The 24,378-nt window shown below is 50.6% G+C and overlaps 1 long non-coding RNA gene across 1 annotated transcript; it reads left to right on the forward strand.

Moving 5' to 3' along the window:
* The first annotated feature begins 5,045 nt into the window (after positions 1-5,045).
* Positions 5,046-23,947, forward strand: LOC141928335 (uncharacterized). Its single transcript, XR_012624727.1, has 5 exons — positions 5,046-5,503; positions 6,106-6,216; positions 17,740-18,136; positions 18,476-18,698; positions 19,163-23,947. It is a non-coding gene; the product is annotated as an uncharacterized LOC141928335 (long non-coding RNA).
* Positions 23,948-24,378: the final 431 nt, after the last annotated feature.

The following is a 24,378-nucleotide window of genomic DNA, read 5'->3' on the forward strand; positions in this document are numbered from 1 at the left end:
AGCATATGACATGTCACTACTGAGTGCTGGTGGCCCACAAGCCAGTATGGTTGGAAGTTTTATCTGGCTTAATTGCAGATCCTGGGAGAGACTCTGGGAGCGGGAGGGCAGGCTTTGGTTTTGCAGCTTTGCCTGTGTGGTGTTTCATCCCATCTTGTATCTGCCTGTGGTGGTGGTAGAGTTTAAGAAACCCTTCCCCAGAGCAGCTTCACACTTGGTCAAGGCAGCGAGGTCAGGATGGTGTCCAGGTTTTGCTTTTGAGGTCATAGGGAGAGACGGCACTTAATGTGGAGGAGCTTTGCAAAGCAGGGCTGGAACAAGCTCTTCCACTTGATGCTTCTTCGTTTCTGCCACTGTCCACACTGGGGTGCAGAAGTCCCTGTTGACAGTGTGGTGTGTTCTTACGTGGAGGTGGAGCAAGGCAAAGGGCTGGAGTGGAAATGGCAACATTCAGCTCGCAAGTGACTTACCGCAGGCTTCAGGTCTGAGGGCACAAGTGGGGAGCAGCAGGTTGACTCTGTTCTTGGCACTGATGCTGCCCAGGAAAGGTGCTCTCAAACCCTCCTGCTCACCAGGCATCTCTCCTGTCATGCTCTGCAGCAGCAGTGGCACAGCTGCAAAGCAACTGGCTAAAACAAAACTGTAGGATGGAGGGGATGCACTGAAACAAAAGCTCTTGAGATGATGCCCCAGCAGCAGAGACTAAAATCCTGCACATGTGATGGAGAAGAGTGATTGGGAGAGGTACAGCTGCCTTGCCATGGAGCTGTTCTCTTCTTCAAGGGCTTGATCTTCAGTACAATGATGTGCCAAAATACTACGGGTGCTTCCACAGCTTCAGGCATGAGAAAGGCAGGCTTCAAGCCTGGAGGCTTTTGGGACAAGACCCCTCAAGGTGACCCATTTTGAATATGGCTTACCTATATGCTGTTGAGTTGATTAACAAATAACTTTAACGCTCTTTGATCTTTTGCTTAAAGATCAACATGCACCTGCTGGGTTGTTTTTTTGTAGCTCCTGTTTGTTTCCTAAGGGAGAGATTATTTGACCTGTGTATTTGTGTGATGTGTTTCTTTCCTTTATTATTTATGAAATCAATAGATCTTAAAAAGGAACATTTGCTGCAATGTGTCTGGAGTAAGGTGTGCTGGAGGAGAATGCAAAAACCTGCCTGCTAGCACAGCCTTTCCCATCAGCCAAGTGTCTGCTGGAGAGGAGGAGAGGACCTCACCTGAGCACAAACGGATGGTTTGTCTGTGAAAACGCCTTGACAATGGCCCAGGTGATGGGGGAAAAAGCAGAAATTCTTGCCTGAGTACCCTCAGGTCACTCAATGAAAGCAGGGGCAGGAATAAGGGTGGGCCATGGGATCAGTCTTCTAAATTTGGCAGCCCAGATGGGAAAGAGGGGGTGTGATCCAGGGTACGTGCTGCCGAGGACACTGAAAATTCTTTAGATACCTTTAACCAGGGCTGTGTTGGTGGCATTGAGCAGACTCAGTTTGTTCTGGAGACTCTGCAGCAGTCCATGGGGCTGCTTCGTCTCAATTTTAGAGGGCAGATCTGTTGCTCCTGTGCAGCACCCTGCGCATGATGGTACAAAGTTATCCCTTGTCTATACCAAGACTGTCCAGATTGTCGTTTACTAATACAGCTGCAACAGCCCATGGTTTTGCCACACCCCAAAGTGGCCTGCTGCTTTCTGAGCTGTGGCCTTGCCAGCCTCCCCTTGCAGACAGGAAAAATCAAATTCTGTGCATAAGGAGGCAGCAGTGAGCAGTCTCAGCTGACCCAGCCAGCAGGGATATACCTGGTAGCCACGTTTTGCAAGAAATGCCAGAGATGTCTTCAGTGTGGCCCAGCAGCATCCTGGCTTTGCCCTCTCTCTCTGCACCCATACGAGCTGGAGAAGGGACCTCAACCTTCAGCTTGGCTCAGGTGTGGTCACGAGCTGGTGTGCACAAAGAGCCAACTGTTACCCATGCTCTGCTGGCTCCAGACATTAGTACCCCAACACTGACATGGCTTTTTTAGAGGAACCAAAGCCACCAGAAGAACCAGCTTCTGAGCCAGCTGATGTAGCGCCTGCCTTTGATACCAGCTGGGCAGAGGCATCTTCTGCAAACAGTGGAGCTGAGTAACAAAAAGTGGTTATTCCCCCCTCCCTGCTTCTATGTTTTTCCTGTTGCAGGTGAGTGTCTGCTCCCTTCCAGTCAAAGGGCAGCTGCTAGTCTGGGTCTGGCGGATGCCTGCAGAATAAGTCCTTGGAGGACGCCCCAGAGCTGAAGTGAGGACTGGGGGGCTGCAGGGGTGGCCTTGGGAGGGGAGAAGAGTTGTGGAAAAAACAGGCAGCAGGACCGGGGGGAGCTTGGGGATAAACTGCCCCTTGCTGCTGCCAGGTAATAAATTAGGTAATCTGAGCACCAGGCAATAAAACACTCGATCTTCATGTGCAGGGAGGGAATAAGGGTGGGACGGGGAGCACAGCTCTGCAGGGCAGGGCTCAGGGGCTGCTCTGCACACGTAGGTCCAGCTCCTGCAGGACGGGGAGCTCTCCTGTGCTGCCATTCCCACCTGTGGGGTCAGGAACAAGCTCCCGGATGAAGCCCTGGGCCCTCGCTGCTCCCCATTGTGGGATTTCTCTGTGACAGCCTCTCCAGACCGAGCGCAGGGTCTGTGCTAACGGCCCTTCCCCCCGGTATCCACTCTGCCCGGCAGCGATTCCTGCTTGGCGTTACCTCCATCACCTCTCCGTGCTGCAGAAGGCAGCAGCTGGCAGGGAAACTCGATGTCGTCTAACTCCTCGATGGGTTTGCTGTTCCCAGGCGGTGAGTGAGGGCATGGCCACAGCCACCGGCTCTGGTGTGGCCCCAGCTTCCAGCACGCCTGGGGTAATTTTGCCACCTCTGGCAATTTGCTGCCTCAAGCACTGCCTGCTTTGCCTGCGCCTGGAGCCAACCTTGCTGCCTGCTTACAAAGTGACATTTTAACACTTGCTTGAATGAGATCTAGAGCTTGGGATTGGTACCAAGTGGTTCCCTGCACCAGAAATCAGTCATTTGCTTTGCTTCAAAAAACAAAGTTGAACAAGTCTCTGTCTCTGCTCCCTTTCCCTTTTCCCACCCCTCCGATAGCGACGGGCCGGTTGGTTTCCCTGCAGCTGGCAGGTTTCCCTGCGCTCCCTGCCCTGCGGCTCGGCGGCGTGTTTTGGAGGTTACATTCTTTGCTGCAATTACCCCGCTCTCCTGCCTCTCCTTACTGCGAGCTGCCTTTGTTGCCAGCTCTCGGAGGAGAAGCAAAGATGAAAGAGAGCAGAGATGATTATATTTAATAGCAATGAAAATTGGTGTGGTGATTGGGGGCCATTTTCCTTCCCTCTCTCCCACCTATTGAAGTTGGGAGGCATCTCTGAAACCACATGTGGTCATCTCACCAGGACCGCACCGGAGGGGAGGGGAAAGCCAGCAGTATGCTTTATGTGCATCTGTGTTATCTGGGGTTTCCAGCCTGGCCTCGCTAGTCAGGAAAGTAGCTTTTTTCCCCCCTCTTTGAAATGAAAAGCCCCTTTTCCCACTTCTGCATGCTGCCCTGGTCCCAAGTGGATTGGCTTGCGTGCCTTTTAGATGCAAATATCTTGCTAATGTACAAGGATGGGAAAGGAGCTGCAGAAAGCTAAATGAAGGTCAGCTAAAGCCATCTTTCCTTAATCCACCCCAGCATTTCACAGGCTTGCTTGGAGAGCTGCGGGGTCAGCTGCCCCATGTCCTGCAACAAACTGCTCTGGCCCTGTCTTGGGGGCCCCAGGCTTTGGGAGAGGCGTTGCACCCCAATATTGCTGCTGCTGAGGTTACACTGGGAGAAGGTTGCTGGAGGTGGAGAGGTACCGAAATGCCAATCAATAGATCCTTGCAGACACTGCAAAAGCTTCTCCCTGTCACAAAGACTGACGTGAAATGGACCCTGTGTCACAGAAGGTGTTTGGAGAGCTCGATGGCTGAGCTGAGTGACAAAGGGACCGTGACTGTGGTACCACCGGCAAAGCCAGTGTGTCTGTTTTCAGTGGAGTGGGCAGCAAGGCCACTGGTGCAGTACGACCGCAAAGCCCAGGGATAAGTGCATGCTGTGGCCTTGGCAGGAACCTCTTTGAAAGCATGAATGTGGTTCTTAGCCCACTTTTTATTTAATGTCCTCTTCTCAAGCTAAGCCGAGATTTACCTATGGGGACAACTGTTAGACTCAGTCCCCTCCTTTTCCTTCATCCAAGGACATTGTTGGCCTCCTTTTCCTCTTGCCAGGCCGGTGCCTCTGCCAGTAAGGAGGGGACGGAGCTTAAGTGTGAGCTGAGAGCCTCATCGCTGCTGAAGGATCCCTGAACAGGCAGGAAAGAGTGAGACAGCCCATGGCAAGGGGCTTGTCCATCAGCAGACTCCCATCATCAAGGTTTCCTAGGTGGCTGCTAACAGAAAGCTTCAGGCCAGAGAGATGGGAGGCTTTTCCTTCCCTGGGCATGCGTAGGGCAGCACAGAAGTGTGTCACGTTCTCTGGGCAGTCTGTGATGAGGTGGAAGGAGACAAGAAACCAGGGCATGGGTAGGAGAGCCTGTTTGTCCCTGCTGTGAGCCAGCTGCAGTACCGGGATATACTTGTGATGAAGCTCATCATCATCTTTGTGCTAGGGGTTGTACTAATCTGAAATGGAATTTGACAGGTACCCCAGAGAGGTCACTATCTGCCTTGAGGCAGGAGACTAATAGATTTTCCCAGCAAGGTAGGGACGTTGGTGGTGGGTGACCCTGTCACAGGGGCTGGCCCTTGGGGAGCAGCAGGTTCATTGTCCCCAGGATGAAGTGGTGGCTTGGTTATGGTATGCTGGAGGCTTCATCAAACTTTCCACTGCCCTGGGCCAAACGCTGCTCGCTGCAAGCAGCTTCCTCCAGCTTCTGCAGCCAGAGTGCAGGATCTGGCAGTGAACCAGCTTTATTCCTGGTGTGTGGCGTATTTACCTCTCTGCTGTAGCAACCCATAACCTGCCTCCATCCTCCTGAAATCTTCCTGGCTGCACACGCCAGTGCAAGATTTTCCTTTCCTACTGGACAGATGGATAGATGTTGGATCCGGGCTCCACTTCCTCCCCAGGTAACTCTGCTTTCCTCAAGACATGAATCACCCCAGGGCTTTTGGTGAACTGTGGCTTTTGGATGGTGGAGAGCTGTAGCCTGTGTTGACCACACCTCTTCTTAGGATCCCTCTGCCTTTTTCCTAGCTTTTCCCACTAAACAATCCTTGTTTTCATCCAGTGAGAATTTTTTTGTGATGTAACTATTCAATGAAGGTTTTCTCCCTCTTCTTGCTCTTGTTCACTTTCAGGCTCCATAGAAATTGTTCTTAAAAACGTTTACATCAATTCATCTGAAGTTGATTCCTTGGCAATCTAAGCAAGACTGCTATAATCCATCCACATCTATGTGCACCAGTTTAACTAGTAACTCCACTGAAATTCCTGAGGTTAGTTAAAACCAGCCCCTATGTCTAAAAGAAAGGGGTTTTGCCATGGATTTAACCCTTTGCCTTCCCAGTTGCACAGAGCGAGTAGTGAAGTCCCAGCTGGCCACCCGGGAGCTTTTCCTCACCAGAGAGGAGGTCAGATACCTGTAAGGAGATTATGCAGAACTGGGGTTGGGGCCACATGGCTTGGGAGGCCCCTTCCAAGGTCACCAACTCTGAGGTGTCCAAATCCAAAACACATGTATGCAGAAAGGTGACAGTGAAATCGCTTTTGACTCAACACAGCATCTTTGCAACCGTTTACAGGACTGTTGTGCTGGAGAGACATTAATGCCTCCTTTCCTCTGAGCCACGACACTGATTTTCCTTTTTTCTGAGCCTTTTCTTTCCTTGAGTTTGCATCCTGGCTAAACATAAAGCTGCTCTGTGGCCTTGCAGGATAAGTTACGTGTCCCTGCAGCTGGCGGTATTCAAATGGGTCCTGTTGCATCTAAGCAACAGATGGGCTGGTGGTGGACCTGTGCAAAGTGTGGGAGATGGTGTTTCCATGAGACTGTGTGGGATCATGTTTAATTTTGTGGTCTTTGTTCTATGCTGTGCAGGTATGAAGGGATGAAGTCCATCAGCTGGTATAGCCCATCGACGGGCCACTGTGTCCCAGAGTGATGGCATGTGCTTGGACACCTCTCATCATCCTCTAGTGCGACAGCCAGGTAAATCCAGAAGTGATGTCAGGAATGCTAAGGAAAGCAAAAGCTGTGAAACCTTAGGAGAAGAAACATGGTCATAGCCCACCGAACAGCTGGCAGCTTGGCAGCGTCTGATGGGCTAACTCTGGCTTTTGTTTGCTCCTACTTACCTGTGGCCTCTGTTAAGAAGCTGGCCTGGATGAACAGCGTTACCAGGACCATGCGTGCTGTGTTTCTCATCACACCCTGGCAGTTGCGGGCTTCCGCAGGCCCCACGGCTGAGGTTCTTGCCTGGAGGCTGAAGCCTGGTTGATGAGTTCAGGGTGGTCATTGTGTAGAACAGGGACACCCGTTCCAAAGACACATGGGAACTCTGTCTTTCCAGATCCTGTCACTAGCATCAGGCCCATTCTTGTCTCATCTGCAGACATGAAGAGTAAATCTCTCTTCCTTTATTTCCTGTGCTAATTTATCAGGACTTCTTACCCTTTGTAGATGGGCTTTGTCTGCTAGAGTTCCCCCATGGAGGAAGGGGCTGTTCATGGCCTGGGAATGGAGAGCTTTTGCAAAGCCCTTTCTTTCAGGGCTAGTCCTGTGAGCTGGACCTGACAAAGCAGGGCTGGAGGGAAAACCATGCACCACTGTTGAGTGATAGTATGTGGGTCTCACCAGTGAGTCAACCTACACCCAAAAGTCTTGGATAGTGCTGGGAAAGGTCCTTTTCTCCAGCAGGGAATCCTTCACAGAGCCCCACCACATCCCTGCTGGTAGGTTTCTCAGCGCTCCTGTCTGACAAAAACCATCACATAGATGGCATGTCACGTAATCGCCGTGTTGTGCAAGCATCCTGGAGATCTTGCTGGAGTCCTGTGAGATACGAGAGGTCATACTCAAGCCACCTCTTGTGGTCAGAGATCCTGACTCACTGGCAGGTGTAATGACTTGTTTAAGACTGTGTAACTTGTCTGCATGCGGTCTCGCTGCGATCTTCAGTTTGGACATGGAGACGCAGGTTTAGTTTAAGCTGGCTGGCTAGGGTGCTGCTGGCAGTGGAAGTACAGCACAGCTGGACTGTCCGGCTGTTTTACCACTCTCAGCTGACTTTTGCAGCCTGAGTGGTGCTCAGCTTCTGCAGCTGCAGTATGAGAGCTGGTGAGAGGCTGAGCCAAGATCAGCACCTGTGTTCTTGTTTCTTCTGGCAGGGCCATCCCATAGGACATTTGTGACTTTGCCTACTGGAAGGTGCCCCAGTGTTTGGGTGCTGGATGGAGGTGTGGCACTGCAGGGAGAGTTTGGTTTGGCTCTGGACTCCCTGTCCTGAGCTGGAGCTGGCAAGCTGAGTCCTGAGGACCTAGGCCTTTTCCTCCCATAGATAGGGATAATTTTTCTATTAATGGGGTGGTGTGAAAGTCAAAGCCAAGTGAACAGAGGTACTGCTGAAAGACCTGCAGGTGTTGGAAAGCTACAAGAATTCCAAGCTGTGGTCGTGTTCCCCTCTCTGCTAATATAGTTCAGGAAGCAGAAATGTCGATTAAAACGGGGGTTGCTGAGGGTGAGACAGTCTCATTGGAGACTGCAGAATAGCATCCTAAAGACAGGTCCTCACAATTGCCTGCATCCCTCACCAGCGTCTGTGCTTGGCTGAGGAAATAGCTCCTGGTTGTGTTGAAATGCATTTGATTGGGTCACAGCCCAGGTGTGAAGCTGCAGGTGCTGTTTGATTTCCTGTGCATCTTATGGCTTATCTCGTCTCCCAAACCAACCTTCCTCCCTTTCTGACTCTCCACAAGCTGGTTTCTACACTCAGATTTTGTGACTTACTCCCTTCCTCTTTGTCTCCTAAGGGTTTGATGCTGCCTGGAGGGTTCACTGGAGACCTCTGAGAAGGGAGGGGTCCATCTCTCCTTTTTCTTCCCTGCAGACTGCTTCCCTTGATCCAAGGACTTTTTCCCCATTGTGTTGTGCTGAGTGATCAGGAGAGTGTTCCTATTCAAGTCCGTTTTCTTGGCTCACCCTGAAGATGCTCAGAATTTGCTAATAGGGTTTGTTGTTCCTGACAACCACCCCTTTCCTTGAGCATCAGGTGTGGAATGGGCTGCTGCTACCACTTTGAGACACGTTTCCTCAGTGGCAGGCTTCAGGCACAAATCCCAACCTTGAATTTCCCTTCCCAGCCTCTTACCACTCCCCCATCACTGTGTTCAGCAGGACGCTGGGAGCAGGGCAGGCAGCACACTCCTCTGCAGCCAGTGCCACGTGGCTCAGTGACCCGGCTTGTCTGGTGGAAGAGAAACAGCATCTCCCATTGCCCAACAAGAGCTGCCGCATGATATGTTTCTGATATTGTGCAGTGGGAAATCACCTCTCAAACCTGGCCCACGGAGCTCGTGCTGATGAGACAAGCATGTGCTGGATGGGCTCTGCCCTGGTCGGTCGTGTTACGCCCACATTGCACAAAGTGGATTGCTCAGACAGTGGTGTTACTTCCTCCTCTAACACGTTTGGGGTGACACCCGCACTTTCACCATTTCTCGGGGTGGCTCAGGGCACAAGGAGAGGCTGGTGCAATAGGCAGGAGAAGGAGCCAGGAGGCGAGGCTACCACTGCTTAGGCTGGCTGCTGTGGAGCAGAAGGATTTCAGAGGTGCTTTTAATGGAGAGTCCACAAAAATTAGACATGCTCAATGCTTTCCCTGAGCTTGTGAGCTTGATCTGCCAACAGGCAAACCAGCAGCTCAGTTCCTCCCGAGCCCTATCACTGCGTGGGGCTGCGCAGCTGGAGGGAAGCCTTGGAGTTTGGTGTGTCCATTACCTAGCCACAGGGAAAAATTAGCTTGTTAAACCATCCCCAAGACAATAAGCTGCAAATCAAAGGCAGATGATGTCAGTCAAGCCCCATGCAGCGCTCCTTTGGTTCCTGCCTTGAGCACGGCGCCTGGGGGTCCATGGGGCACCCAGTGCAGAGTGGGAATGGTGCTTTGGTGGTCTCTGTGGTCAGCCTAGTGTGTGGATTGTGGGCACAGATTGGGCTGGATGGGGCACGTAATTGGGAGATGATCATACCTTTTCTTATCTTAAATGCTGCCTCTTATCCCTCTTATCTAAATGCTCTTAATTGTGTCTTCTGCAACAAAAGCCTTCAGATCTGAGTAGAAATGAGTTTACCAGGTGGCTGCCATGGTGTGGTTGGGTGAGCAGCAGATGCCTGGCTGTGAAGAGAAGCTTGCAATAACTTGTCTTTGGTGCATGATGCTTGTGGAAAACCTCTGGGCCAGCTGATTTCAACCATTTGTTTCCCCTGGACTCCACACTTTGGGTCTCTGCATTGCCCTGGAGCATGCAGTTTCACACCAGGGAGCAGAAAATGGCAGTGAGAATACGGTGAACAAAGAGAAAGGAGCGTGGCCCTCCAGCTTCACCCTGGTTTTCTGGAGGAGATTCTCGGCAGCATTAGGAAACACACTCAACTGGTCTAAGCTCCTGGTGAAGGAGCCTGGTTTCACTGCAGCAAGCACGTCCTCGCCAGCTGCCTTGGTCTGGGGCAGATGTCTGCTTTGCTCAAAGCCCATCCAACGTTTCTATATAACTTATTTTGGGTAGGATGTTTCAGAGCTCTAACAGGTTCTGTTATTGAATATTATGACCCAGATCAATAAAACTCTTTCTCAGCTCTCAAGCTGAAGGAGCTGGTGTCTCTGGAAGCAGTGCTGAGTGTGCCATGGTCACGTACGCTCCATCAGGAACTGAGGTGGGTCAAAAAGAAATGCTGACTGATAGGTGCTTGAGAAACAGGTAGAGCTGACAGCTCTTGGAAATGTGTCATACCTGTTGCAGGTGTTAAGGAAGTGTTCAGAGTTCAGGTTACACACAAAACTTTCCCTTTGCCCTGGACCCAGCCGGGTTGTGAGCAGTGCCAGGGCACACAGCCTGCTGGGCAAGGATGAGCAAGTACCTTAGTGGAAATACTTATGCTGTTGCATTGCCTGATTAGTTGTCTTTCCTAATTTCCCCCAAATTTTGACATGTGTGGACAGAAGAGCACTGTGAAACTTTTACCATGAAAAATGTCTTCATTTTCCAGCTGACTAGATCTGATTGAAATGTTTTGGGGCAAGGGGTAATCAGTCACCCTGAGCATAAACTAATTTTGAAATGCAAGTATAAGGTATAATATGCACAATCGGATGTCAGAAACTTTGAGTCTTATTGCTCTTTTAGAGGTAATTCTGATTTCCTTTCTTTATGTTACATAGATGTTATATGTTTTCATATACTCGGAGTTGTGTTGTGGAGGATGCACCAAGCAGCAATTTTCTGTTCTTCATTCACTGTTTAGAGACCTCTAGGGGTCTTTGGGAGAAAAAACAATGAATATTTTTCTATGACAGAGAGAAAATTTATTGTCTTTTTTGAAATTGCTTGCTTTCTTACTGGTAAGTTGTTCTTAGCCTTCCAAAATACTTTGTTGTTGTTGAAACCTAATAGAAGACTTCCCACTGGATAACATTGATGAAAATTTTCTTTTCCAAAGGTGGAAATTTTGGGAGTCTGTTAAGTGCTTTGGTGGGAGTCATTCTTCAACATTATCAAGGTGGCATCTGCTGCTAGCCAGCATCTACTGACTTACTCTGAGTAGAGTGAAATTGCGTGAAAGACTCTGGTGAACGGCAAATTTGCAGAAAAATGTCATTTCCTTTATCCTGAAGTCATTACAGATTCAGCCTGACTCTGGTAAGGGCAGTGCAGGGGTCATTGCTGCTCCCCCTGTGCCCAGAGCACTCACTTGGCATCGCATCCAAGTGCAACTGTCTCTTGTTTCTGCCAAGACCTGAATCCATTTTGCCCAGTTCCTAAATCCTACTCATCTGGGGGTTTTTTTCAGCATTTTTTCAGTCAGGTGGGAAGCTGCTCAGTTTGTACTGTGTTGAAGCTCATGGTGATGGGGGAAGCTAAACTCCTGAATGATCAAGGTGTTAGACATCAGAGCTAATTTCTAAAATGTCAGGAAGGAAAAGGATCTCTAAACCACGCACCCTGGCTCGGCAAAGCCGTCGCTGTGACGTTACCTGCTTGGGTAACGACATGTACGCGCTTCCTCTCTGGGCTTGGATGACGAACAACTTGTTGATGGTGGTGGTGTCCCCTTCCGTGTGATGTGGACCTTCACCTCAAGCGTTGGAAGGCTGCTGTGACCCTCGTGTTGATGAGGAAATCAAAGGGAATTCAGACAGGGGCTCTCCTGTCCCTGGAAAATTCTTGCAAATTCTTGCCCTGGACTGAAGAGCAAGGGAAAAGTGACCGTATAAATTAGAGACCTCCAGAGCAGAGATGTCTCAGGCACAGCAGCTGTTCAGAACAACGGACTGCTTGAACTAGACTCTCTTCCCATCACACACAGACCTTCTGTTTAGACTCTCCAGGGAATAGACCTGGAGTCCAATTCTGGAGATCTGAGCTGGAGGACCTGGCACTGGGGACAAGTGCAGCGAGGATGTTGTCTCATCTTCTGGGTGATGAGGTGTGACAGTGCTCCCTTGTGTAGGTTTGAAATGTCAGCAGTGGATGTTTACTGATGGTGCCTGACATGACATGCAAGAACCTGCCTGTCATTTTGGACCATCTGTTTCTTGCTGTGGAAGTGTCTCTTGCCTTTCCTGGTGTCTTCCTCAGCCTGTTTCTACTCTTTCCACTTGTGGTCCCTGCTGTAGGTGCTGCTCTCTCCCTCTCCCTACTTTTCCATCCTGAGCCTGTTCTGTAGCCTTCTTCCTACCAACATACCAGTATCTTGGGTTTCAGTTTGATTTTTCATGGTGGATACTGAAGCATGCTTGTGAACTCTTTTTTCCTCATTCAGGTGGTTCTTGCTGTCTCTCCCTCCCCTTTGCATGGAAGAGAGACACTCAGGCTATGCCTCTGACTTCCACTTGCTCAAGCCCCGGCAACTGGAGAGCTTGTCCTGACGTGATCCTGTAACACATGGAGAATACCCCTAAACAGGGATGAAAGCATTCATTGCCAAAGTAACCAGGGAAATGGAAAATGCCTGCCTGCCTGTATTCGAGCCCTTATGGTGGCTCTCCCAAAGGACTCTGCTCAGGGAAGAAACTCCCCTGGTCTTTTTTCCCTGCCTATGCAAGGCTGGGAAGTGCTGTAGGAGGGTGCCCGTGTGCATCTGTGGGTAATTCTTACCCTGAGCCCATAGCATCAGGTCCCTGGTGAAGGAAGAAGGGACCACGTGCCCATCATGGCCTCATACAGACAGGAAGGGGCAGCCCAGCATGTGGCGTGGGGAGATGTCTAGTGGGAAGTAATTATAGTCAGTTTTGCCTTGCTTTTGGAGCTGGAGGGGGGTCACCTGTTGGTCTCCCACCTCTGAGACAGATGTTGTATTCTGTTTTGGGGCTGTCTTTCTCTGAGGGAAAGGGTGAAGACTCAGGAGGAGCAATTCCAGCAAGAGCTGATCCTGTTGTTCTACTCCCAGCCCTGCTTGGTGTTGGGCTCTGTCTACCTCCACAGGGACAGCCCCAGCCACCACTGCAGGGTTTGGGTGGGCACAGGGTGTCCCATGCCTTGGCACCTCTCCTCTGGCCATGGCTGGTTCTTGCTTTGTGATTTCTTCTCCCTGGGCAGATGATAAAATGAAAGCATTTCCCAGGAAATCTCTTCTGGGTGAGCCTCTACGGTGCAGTATTTATTTTGTAGGTTTGATGTGTTGTGCACTTTCCTCTCTGGCTAATTCAAGCAAACGCACACAAATAATGCTGCTTTTATCTGCCCAGGTCCAGACCGTGCTCAAAGCCTCCTCTTGACGTGACTCACTCCTGGGCAAGCCCTGGAGAAAATAGATGTGGTAATTCAGTTGCAGATCCTGTCCTTTTCTCACGGCCCTGTGGTCAACTGGCTTTGTCAGATGTGCTCTGGGTAGCTGACGGAGGAACAAGGTCCTCCAAGCAGCAGACTTGCATCAGCCGAGCGCCTGCTCCTGCACCTCCTGCCCCACTCCAGCCCTCCCAGAGGGATTATCCTGGATTGCGGGGGCACTTGTTCCCACAGCCAATTCGGGACATGGTTTTCTATCAGCCGTATTGGTTCGGTTCTGGTGGAGGTGTTGGTGTAAACTGGGTTCTCAATCCGTTGAGTAGTTCTTAAGAAGTAGTTCATAACAATGTGCATCGTGCCTTTTGTCAATGCCATCTCCTTTGTAGGCTTCTGTGACAGTAAATTTTGTTAGCTGAAAATTTTGTTGGTTTTACGAAACAGAGTTTGTTATCCTTCTTTCCCCTTTTTCCTGTTTTCTGTGTCCTCCTTTTTAATCCTCAAGTAAAACCTCAACATAAAGAAAAATCCATATTTTAGGAAAAAAACCCATAAAATTAAAGGAGGAAGGTGGAATCCAATTTGATGAATAATAATCTCAGAAAAGCTTCAGCTATTTTTCTCAAGGCAGCTGGTGCACTGTTAGCTTGATTTGCTGCTATAAATATTGGCCAGGTTCTTTCAACTCTTCTGAAGGTAAATGAGAAGCAGTTGCCAGGTTTGCTTGGTATTGCGTGTCTGGGATGATGAAAGGGCCAAAGAAACTGGAAGATCTGTAATTGCGAGTGGGGCGCTCAGCCATGCGGTCTGGGAGCCCGAGTGCTGAGGTGCAGCAGGGAGACATGCGCTTGATGTGGGATCTCCCTTCGCCATGGTTTCTACCTGCCAAACACCAGCCTGGAAGATAACTCGCACTGGCTCCAGGATGGGAGGATGCTAAAAGCGTTCCTGCCCAGATGAAGAGATGAACCTCGGTGACGTGGCGCCGGGTGCACCTCGGGGCGTTTGCATCTCTGCTCAAGGGCGAGGGGTTTGGAGCACTGACACTCCCCGTGCACCCCGCGGTGACGGAGCAGTTGAACATCAGTGGGCAGGTTGGTGCTGTGATGCCTTTCCTTCCTTCCTTGTGCCTTAGAGGAGCGTTTTTGCTTCCTCGAGTCCCGCACATGACAGTTGAAGCTTCATCCTCTCTCTGTTTTCAGTGAATCAAGTTTTTATTCTGCTTTTCTTCACAATCTGCTTCAGATGCAATACAGCCCCTTCTGCATGACACCCTGGTAACTCTTAAACCCGCAGGACTTGTCTGCCTCTGAATCTCTCTGTGCTTACAAAGCCCTTGCTGCTGTTCAGCTCCAGGGCAGCCATTCTCCATCCTGCCCCCCAGGGCAGGTTGGTGCAGGATTGTTTGTGGTCCCTTTTGGCACGGCCCAAGCCTTGGATTTGGGCTTCTCCCCAGCCCTGCCCAGCACGGGGCTTGAGCACAGGCCTGAAGCAGGAGATAAATACAGCCTTCGTGGGTCCAACTGGAAGCATCTTCTGTTTCCAGCGGCAATTGTAAGGAATGCCATGGGGTTAAAAGATGAATATGGGGCATGTGTAGACCCGTGCTTTCCCAGCGGGCAGCCATTGGCAAGCTGTGGTTTAAGCTCTGCTTCCCCAGCGTCGATGGTTTCCAATCCATCATGCTTAAGAGAGGATGGCTGCTTCTTCAGGAATTTATAGCCTCTTTTTTTAATCACAATTCAAGCTTGTCCTCCAGGCTCTATGGAAATGCTCCTGTCACCAAGGCTGCTATAACTTTCCTGAAGGGTTGGTCTACACCCTGTGGATCAGGATCCAGGCAGTGCCTGCTCCACCAGGACAAGGAGGGCAGTGAGACCTTTCCGTTTCTTCCTGCTCTTTCACCTTGCAGGTTCAAGACTGAGGAGGAGGATGTGTTGGGCTGCAAGATGTCCTGCTCTTCACTTTTCTCTATTTCCTTGTGATGGCTTATGTTACACCCTCATGGCCCTGGCCTGACTGGCCAAACCACTGAAGAGACCAAGTCTTTGAGAATAGTTATCTGAAGAACAAGAAACATCTGGGGATGTTCGTCCCTTAGCTTACCTAAGGGTTATTAATGACTTTTCAGTGGAGCCAATTAAGCAGGCACATTGATAATGACATGGCAAGAGCTGCATTGCTACCAAGATAAACTTCAAAGTGGTCTCCAATGGTCTCCCAGTGTATGTACTGTTGGTGCTACCCTGAGGGCTCAGGCAGCCACCAAACCCTCTCATCCCTGGCCTGGGAGGGTTTTACTGTTGCTGGTTGGTTGGGTTTTTTTAGTGACTTGGCCGAGGGGGGTTCTCCAGCAGCGCTGCCTCAGGGAGCCTGGCTGCGGTCTCTGCCTATGCCTGGCTGTGCCACAGTCGGCCCCAGTAGCATCACGGCCATTTCCATGGCAACAGCACGTGCGCGGCCGTAATAAAGTCAGATTACAGCTGCTTCCCTGTGTGTGCAGGCAGGAAAGGAGTTTTCTGAGGTAAGAGCTCAAATGACTTGCAGAGGAACATTTTGGCTGGGGAAAGGCAGACTTTCCAGTGGCTAGGGAGGCCGTTTGTACAGTGCTAGAAATGCTAACGAAGATTGAGTGAGTTTTCTGGGATGTTTTTTTGCTCTGCCAAGTAGATTTCATGCACACTTGTAGTAGGTGCTAAATTTAAAGGGTAATTGTCAAGAAAGGGCTATGGAGCAGGTCTCTGAAGTCTCTACCTGTCCCACAGGGCAATAACACGGGCTGTGTATTTTCTTAGAAGTGGCTTTAAAGGTTGCTGTGGGATCCAGTCTCAGCTTGGAGTCTGCTGCTGGGATGGCTGTTTGTCATGGGCCAAATGCCAACAGCCAGGCTGCAGGGAGAGCTCTCACACAGCCCTTGAATTTGATCTCTGAAGAGCAAGAGCCGGGCAGGACTGCTTTTTGGCATGGCCAGTGATGAAGATGAGACCATACTCACTCTCTTGGCATGGCCAGCCTGGAGGACAGAGCTGCTCTGCTAGCTTTCAGCAGGGTTACCAGCATCCTTCAAGCTGACCTGGGAGGAAAATAGAAAGGTTCATTTGTTCTTCAAACTCTGGTCCATCCTGCTCTCCTTCCATCATCCTTTTACCACCTCTCTGCTGGGGTAATTGGGGTGCCACCCCATGAGGGGTGCTCCATGAGGTAGGTGACCTAAGGATCCTTGGGCTAAAGGACTTGAATGGTCCCTGTTCCCTCTGCAACCTGTAACCTCCTGTGGTGTTAGGCGTGAGCGGCAAAGCCCGTGGCACGTGTTATACTGGTAGGGCAAGGGCTGGCAGCCAATGCTGGGGGGTACACAGCTTGGCAGATGATGCCTTTGCAACATCCTGACGTTGTCTCCTCCTCTGGAGCATGTGTTGTAGTCCAAGAGTGTCTGTTTGGTATCTCTGGGAGCCTCTTCCAAATGAAGCCATGATGGGGCTGTTGGTGGTGCTGGTAGATGGAACTGTTGGTTGGTCTCTAGCACAGCAGCTGAGTTTGCAGGCATCCAAAATGATGAGTCTTTTGACCCCAGCATGGCAGTTCCAGCATTTTGGTTAAAAGCAGGAACCTTTTTAATGTGGTCAAACCTGGCTTTGCTTGTCCAGTTCAATTACAACTAATAAAGTGAGACAGGGGTTGAGGAGCACAATTTCTACTTTAAAATCTAAACCATACACAAGACCAACGGGATTTAGGCGCTACATGGGTTTTGGAGGACCGAGCATCTGAGCTGTGCTGAAGTGGGGAGTGGGGAGGACACCAAGGACAACTGCTTTCTGAGAACACCAGCTGCACCTTGGTGAGGTTTTTTTGGTCTCTCCCCCCTCAGTCTTGTGGAGTAACATCAAAGGAGACTGACAGTGGAAACAAATAGAGACCGAGGTAACACCTCGTCATGGGAGAGCCTTGGGAGCCCTGGCCAAGGGAAACCCGCCTGCCTGGCTCCAATCGGGCTGGCAAAGCTGGCTCTTCCCAACGCAAAGTGTGCGGCTGTGCTAACCCTTCCCTGGGCTGTGTAATTGCTGTGTGTGGATGGGACTGTTGGCAGGTGCCCGGGGCAGCTGTTTATGGCAGAAATTAGGGCAAGCACCAGTGGGGTATCACAGCCCAAGGAAGCTCCCAGAAGGTTTTACAGAAGGATTTGGGTGTGGGTTAAAAAAGGTCATGCCCCAGGTACTATCAAATGTCACAGAGGTTTGGGACTACAAACGCTCTGTGGTTTACTGCGTTTCCCACCCTGTCCCTGCCACCACCTCTCCTGTGTCCCCCGTGATGTGGCTGTGAGCTGTCTGTGTGTTTTGGAGGTGTCACCTGGGTAGCACCCACCGACTCACCTGGTAGGTGTGAAAACCAGGGGCTGGCTTTAGCACCAGCCCTGCTGGAGGGATCTCAGCAGTTTCAAAGCATCCTCTCTGCTCAACTGAGCTTGGCTCGCTTTCAGCAGTCTTTCACTCAAGCACCAAATTCCTCCTCGGGAAGTGTAATATTCATGAAGGAGACACGTTAATTAGCAAGCCGTCTGCTCCCTGCTTTGGCATGTGAGTAGGTGGCGTTACCTCTGGAATTAGGTTGAAATCCATTTGGTATTTAGGTGCATTTGATTTGCAAGAGCTTGGAGGCCTCTTAAAGAGCACCTCTAAAGCACGTTGAGCTACACACAGCCTTCACGTTACGTGTTTTCTCTCTGTAGGTCTGGAGCGTGCAAGGAGACCTCATTCCCAAGCTGGTATTCCCCGGCCATCTGAATAAACTGCGGACAGCCGACAGGCAGCAGTTGGAACAGATACTGTCGTTCATGAGCACATCCTCCCTTGCTGGCAGAGCATCTGCAAACAGATCCACGATTATCTCAGACTTCGTCACAGAAGTTGCTCAGGGGAAGCTTATTCTCAAATTGCACTTTATCTTTGGTTGGAAGTCAAATGAGCAAATCCCAGTTATGCAGCTTTGCTGTGGCCGATCACATGGCTTTGCTGCGGTCCCCAGCCTGGAGGAATATTGCTGCCTCCGTTAAGAGATTTATAAGCCCAAGGGTTATGTTTCAGCCTGTTATTGAACTCTGACAGGATGAAAATGAACACAAAAAGGTACAAACACCATCAAACCCACTTAATTTCAAACCAGTTCTTGGCTTTTCACCACCAATGTGGTTCCAGTGCTAGTATATAGTCTTCAAGTATCAGTAAGTTTTGGCAACTTCTCTAGAGCACAAGGAGCCAGGATGTCTGGAATCCAGCTTTTTTTTTCCCCCCTAATCTTTTCAAGTAGTCTCCCCTTTCTGCTAAATTATAGGAGTAAGAAGGTAGAGAGTGAAGATGCTAAAGAAGACTCCAAATCTTCCTCATGTTGTAGTTTAGAAACAAAAGTTTCTTCCCTTTAGTAAATTTTCAATGTTTTCTTCTTTTTTTCTTTTCATTTTGTTACAGAAAAAAGTGAAAGGAAGAAAGGGGAAGAAGTAATGAAAAGGCCAAATGTTTCATTTGCTGGTTAATCTTTTAACAACTTTAAAGAGTAAAGAGGTGGCTCATGCTAATTTCTGGAAAAAGGAAGAGAAATTCCACTTTCTGCATGTGATTTTTTTTCCCCCCCACTTCAAAGAATTCATCCAGTCTTAAATTAAAACGTTTGATTTGGAAACTGGGGCAGAAGGTGAGTGTTTGTGGGTGTGTTGGCAGGGGCATCCTGAGTGGATAAAAGCTTTTGGAAGGGTAGCATGCAGCCCCAGCACTGCGGGATGAGCTATACTGGGACTCTCTTTGGGTAAAACCACGGCGGGTGCTGCTGGGGTGGACGAGGAGGTGAAGACGCCAGCCCAGAAAATCTTTAAATACTTCCAACATAGGAGCTCAGCCCCCACTCCTGTTAATTTGGGAGCAACTTCCAGCTGCTCTTCCTGGGTCTGGGGTATGCCCCGCTCCCAGGGTTGGCAGCTTGGGTGTCCAGCATCCTCCAGGACAGCTCCTTGCCCTCTCTGCCTGGGTGTTTTGCTGGGCATCAAAGAGACCGGGAGGAAAAACCCCAGCTGCAATGAAGGGTTTGTGCCCTCCTTTCCCATCAGAGCCCCTCTGGAAGATGTTCATCACTAATGACACATTTCTCTCATTTAAATGAAGGTTTCTGCATCCCTGCTCTGGACTACACAGGTTTGCACTGCAGGTCCTTGACCTCAGGGTAGATGGAGGCTTTGCTGAACCCATGAATTCCTGGTTGTCTGCAGCATGAGGGTGCCCCCAAGCCAGGTTCAATGAGAGGGACTGAGCTGGGTGAGTTGTTTTTTTCCTGTCTTTTCTGAGCTGTTTCCCACCAGTGTCACGCAGCTCACCAAACATCAGTCCTCTGAGGCTGCTTCTCCACGGCAGTTTACTTGGAGCAAAGGTCTTGGGTGCACCCAATTGCACTCCCCAGGGTGCTGGCCAACTCTCTGTGAGCAGCATGGTATCATTTGCTGCCACCTTTGGAAGAAAATCCTGCAGCAGGGGACTGCTGTTGTGCCTGCTTTCCCCAGCTGATGAGGTCAGGGAGGAGAAGGCACGTCGGGAGAGAATGACTTCACAGAGCTGCTCCGGGAATTGGTCACCCCCTCCTCGCAGTGAGGTCTGCTGGAAGGGAGCCCAGGCGAAGCACTGCCAATGATGTCTTCATTCTCGTACCCCGTTACAGGCAGTGTTTGCAAACGCTGAGGCGATGCTGTTCAGTGAGAAGCCAGCCAGCTTGGCTGATAACGTAGCTCTTGGTGGCTCTGCTTAAAGCCCCGAGACCCCCATGGTATGTTTTGGCTCATGGGTCACAGCAGTGGGTTTGGATGTCTCCATGGGAGTGGAAGCAGTGAAAGAAGAAAGCTGGCTATTTGGCTGTCTTTCTTGAAGTAAATGAGCTCTGCCTGAATGATGAACCCAGTATGGATGTTTCTGGATCCCACAGCCCTGCAAGATGAGGATTTCCGCATTCACAGATGTAGTGATGTTCTCGCCCTGAAGCACAAGGGGGGATCTCCTAATGCAGCTCAGCTGCCTTGGGCTGAATCAATCGCTGGTGAAATGAACCCAGGCCTCAGCACGCTGTGAGATATCCCTGCAACCCACGATCGCAACAGAAGAGTGTTGCAGAAACACCCCAGTCCTGGTGCAAGGGCTGCATGTGGCCACAGCCCATCGCTGTGTGCTGTGCAGGGAGAACCCCCATCCCATTCCATCTCCCACATGGGGCTGCTTTTGCAAGAGCAAGAAGCAGGTTCATCAAAGGCATCTCCACTGGACTGCCAGAAGTGCTTTAAAATTACCTGTTTTGCATTGGGAAGGGGGAGAAGTGCAGAATGGATGGTTCTTGTAAGCTGTCTCACATGAAACACCAAAGGATGGAGGCAATTAATTAATTAATTTCACTAGCCCCATTGGAAGGGTGCTGGCCATGGCCCTGGGAAGCAGTTGATGCAGCTGTGGAAGGCAGCTGCCTCCCTTGCTTTGATCCAAACCAGTGTGAGCACCCATGCTGGCTGTCTGGAAACCTGGGGTCACACTGGCATCCTGGGTTCCAGAGCCTGAGATGAGAGACAGCTTCTCTTTGAAGTCAGGATCATTAAAAAGCAGGACCTCCTCCTCTCTGCTCCCCAATGGGGAAGATGTGGCAAAGCCTTTCCAGTGTTCAGGTTAGTGCTCTAAGAAGAACAAGGAAGATTTCTAGCAGCATATCTTCTAGCTAATGAACCTATTTCAATCCTGTGGTTAATTATATTAAATAATTATGGGATTTAGCTCATTTACCCTGCACTTTTTCATGCCCTGGGTGACCACGTGATGTCAAATACAAGACAAAGCAATTAGGGGAGGTGGGGAGGTGGACTCCATGCCCAGCTCCACCACTGCTGTGTGACACAGCTGTGCCTCGGACCTGCGCCGGCTGCTCTACCCGCCGATGATGAGCTCAGAGGTGTTGAGGCTTAAGTCGGCCGCATGCTGAGCATCTCAAGAAGGAGATAACGCAGTGGTAGCGTCTGGAGCACTCTGGGAGCCCTGGGAAGCTCCGGTGTGTGGCTGGGAGCTGTTGCATCTTGCTGTGTAATGAAACACTGCCACACCTGTGCAAATTTCCCTGTAGCCTGGGGCTTGGGTGGAAATGTGTTGGATCATTAAATCAAGCTACTTAAGAGCTACTTGAAGATGGAAGATGTGAAATCAGGCATATGAAATGGTGATTGTGTCTAGACGATCCCCTGAGCATCTGCCTGCCTCGAACAGAGCTGCTGTCTGAAGCAACTCTGGTTCTTGGCTTGTGCCCCTGGAGGGACAGGCAGAGCTTGCTCGTGCAGAAAGCCCGGCTAAGCTTCCGCTCCGTCTTTGCAGAGCAGTTGGGGCTTGCCTGAAAAGGCCAGGATGTCACCTCACATTGAGGAGTCAGCCAGTGAGCTCAGGTTGGTGGTGCCTGTTAGGACAGGACCTAAGGGAGGTCTAGGAAGAGGCATGTGAATCTGGGACGCAGACCCCGGGTGCTGGTCTTGAGGCAGAGTTGGTCTTGCTTTGTGGAAACATTTACACCGCTTTTAGGAAGGCTCTACTTAACTCCTCTGTGCTTTCACCTGACCTCCTCCTTCCCTTGGACTGAGATCCTAAGGAATTGGGAAGGAAATTGGGTGGGAGAAAAAGCTTTTTAATTTAAAAGGAGCCACAGGTTGAGTTGACACATGACCCGGCCTCATGCATTTGGAAGCTTCCTTAGCACTTAGCCCAGAAGGCTGCTCTGAGCAGCTTGCTGCCTGTGTGCATCCCTGGGGTTTTCTGTGTTGCTCCCTTGCCTTCCCTTCCCAGGGTGTGAGAAGGGACGGACTGTGCACTGGGGTCCCATAATGCAACATCTTTTCCTTTGGTAGTCAGGACTGCAGGTAGCAAGCTAATTGCAGGGAAGATTTCAAGCCACATGTTCATCCTACAGCTCCTCAATGGAGAATGACATCTTACCTTGGGCAAGGGGGTGGATCCGATCATGAGAACCACAGTTTTCCCTTGGAGACTTTGTGCAGAGCTGGGGCAACTCCAAGCACAGCTCCCAGGCTTGGTGCCTGCTCCATACCAGACTGCTTTGGTACAGGGGCTGATGGAGTGCCCAGGTTTTGGCTGGCAGAAGCAGCCAGCCAGGCTGCCAGTGAAGGCTGCAGGATCCTTCTGCAAGACCAACTCAGCTGCTTCTTTCGGAGGAGCCGTCTGCTCTGGTGCAGAGCAGGGCCAGAGATACTGGTGAGGCAGAGCAGAATGAGTTCAAAAGTGGATGTTTTGGGAGTGATTTTGGCTTGGAGCATCTGTTTGGGGTAGCTGTGCAGGACAAGGCATGGTACCTTGATGGGTAAAGTATCCCCAGCCCATGACTGTCTTCTATAAGGCTCTTTCCTTCTACGCTGCCTGCTCCCTCCGTGCAGCGTGTTGCTAATGAATCTCTGCATCCTACCTAGGAGACAGACAAAGCAGATGCTGGCGTGGCATCAGCTGGACTTTGGCTGGTACCCAGGGTGCCTCACGGAAGGGCTGTCACGCTGCATCTGAAGCCCAAACTCAATTATGTGGTGTCTGCTAAGCCGTGAGGCGCTCACCTGGTTCAGGAGTCAGACTGCTTCGCTGCCTGCAGAAGGTACCAGCAGCAGCCAGTAATTGGTTGCTTCTTACTGCTGAAGCATCATTGATTTTTACCAGCAGCTTCTCCTTGCTCTAACTGCGGCTCTGAGGCACTCGCTGGGCTGTGGCAGAGGGAAGGGCAGCCAGCAGGATGAGGCTGGATGGAGGAGCAGCAGTTTTCGGTGCGAGTAAACAAGATGGAGGTGGCTTGTTTTCCTCCTTTTCCACTGCTGGTTGCCTTCCATGCCTGTGTTGTGAGATGTCAGGCTGGGATGTTCCCCTTGTTTCTGTGCATCTGCATGGTGCTGGGCTGGCCTGTAAATCCCTGTCCCCTGCATGGGGACAAATGCAAGCACTTGGTCACCCACTGCCTCTCCAGGTGATGTTCAGCACATGATTTCCTGCACTCCTGCTGCCTCCTTGCAGTCGTAGCTCAGAAGCACCTTTCGGGCTGTAGCATCTACTATCTTTAGCTTTACAGCTCTGAAATGCACGTTGGCTTCATCACATGTTTAGCACTGCTCACTGCGGGATGTGCCCAAATATTAAGTAACTTCCCTGGCTGGATCTATCTCGGAACAATGGGATCTAGGAGTGTTTCTCTCCACTTGGGTCACAGAGAGCATTTGGATAGATAATTAGAAGAGATGCTGCCCTCCCCAATCTGCTGGTGGGAGAGGCAAAAGCCAGAAGAGAATTGGGTTGAAGGTTTGTCTGAAGAAAGTCTACTGGATGTGTCTCACTGGCCTGAAGATAACAAGTATTTTGGAGAGGACCAAAACTGATGCTAGATGGTTGCCCATCACTGTCAGGGGGGATATCTGGGAACCAAAAGCTCAACTCTAGAGCTTGATTTTGGGTTCCTATTTCTTAGGAATGGGGTTCAGCATGTGGGACCTGCCTCTCCCCCACAGGAAAGGGGCTGGGCAGCCCAACAGGGTGAATAACACAGTGGCTATACCCCCTCCCCAAAGCGGCCTTGGGCAGCTCCCATTAGATCACTTTAAATCCAGCCTTGCTTGGCTTCTGTGTCTGATTCAAACAGCATGACCGAATACTTGCCAACGGGGAAGCCTTGTTTGATTGTGGAGGTAATAAGATGATTCGAACACAAGAGCTGATAGTTTCAAGTAACTGAAACTTAACCTCTCCGTATAAAGCGTTATTGTCCTGCCACAGAAATCCTCTGTCCGGGAGAGCACAGCTGTGGGGAAAATAAATGCTGCTCTTCTTTTTTCTTTCTCTTTTTGCTGTTTGTTTGTTTAAAACCCAGGGACCTCGGGTTGGTTTTCTCTCGTGGTCCGCGATGGAGAGTGGTGGGACATGAGCACTGAGCTCTGCCCAGGGAGCTGGGGCTCCCCAGGGCACTGCGGGGCAAATTCCCTTTAATCCAAGGAATTAAATCCTGAGCAAAACCATTGATGATCGTGGGTTTAGTTGAGATCCAGGCTAAATCCTGGCCCCATTGAAGATAAACGGGAGCTTTAGCTGCTGGTTTCAGAGGGATCAGGGCTGGGACCTGCTGCCAGGTGTTCAGCATGTCTGTCCTACCAACCTCAGCGGGATGGGCTGCCCTGCCTGGGGTGAGCGCACGGCTGGGATCCTGCTCCCTGGGAGGTGCAATGTTCACAGAGCACTTAGAACGGCAGCTGGTGCCCTGGTTGTGCTTTCTCTTCCCTGTGCAGGTCCTCGCTCCAGACCCAGCCACCTTGCTCTATTTGAGCCATCTG

The sequence above is a fragment of the Strix aluco genome, chromosome 11, assembly GCF_031877795.1.
Source record: "Strix aluco isolate bStrAlu1 chromosome 11, bStrAlu1.hap1, whole genome shotgun sequence".
Taxonomy (NCBI): domain Eukaryota; kingdom Metazoa; phylum Chordata; class Aves; order Strigiformes; family Strigidae; genus Strix; species Strix aluco.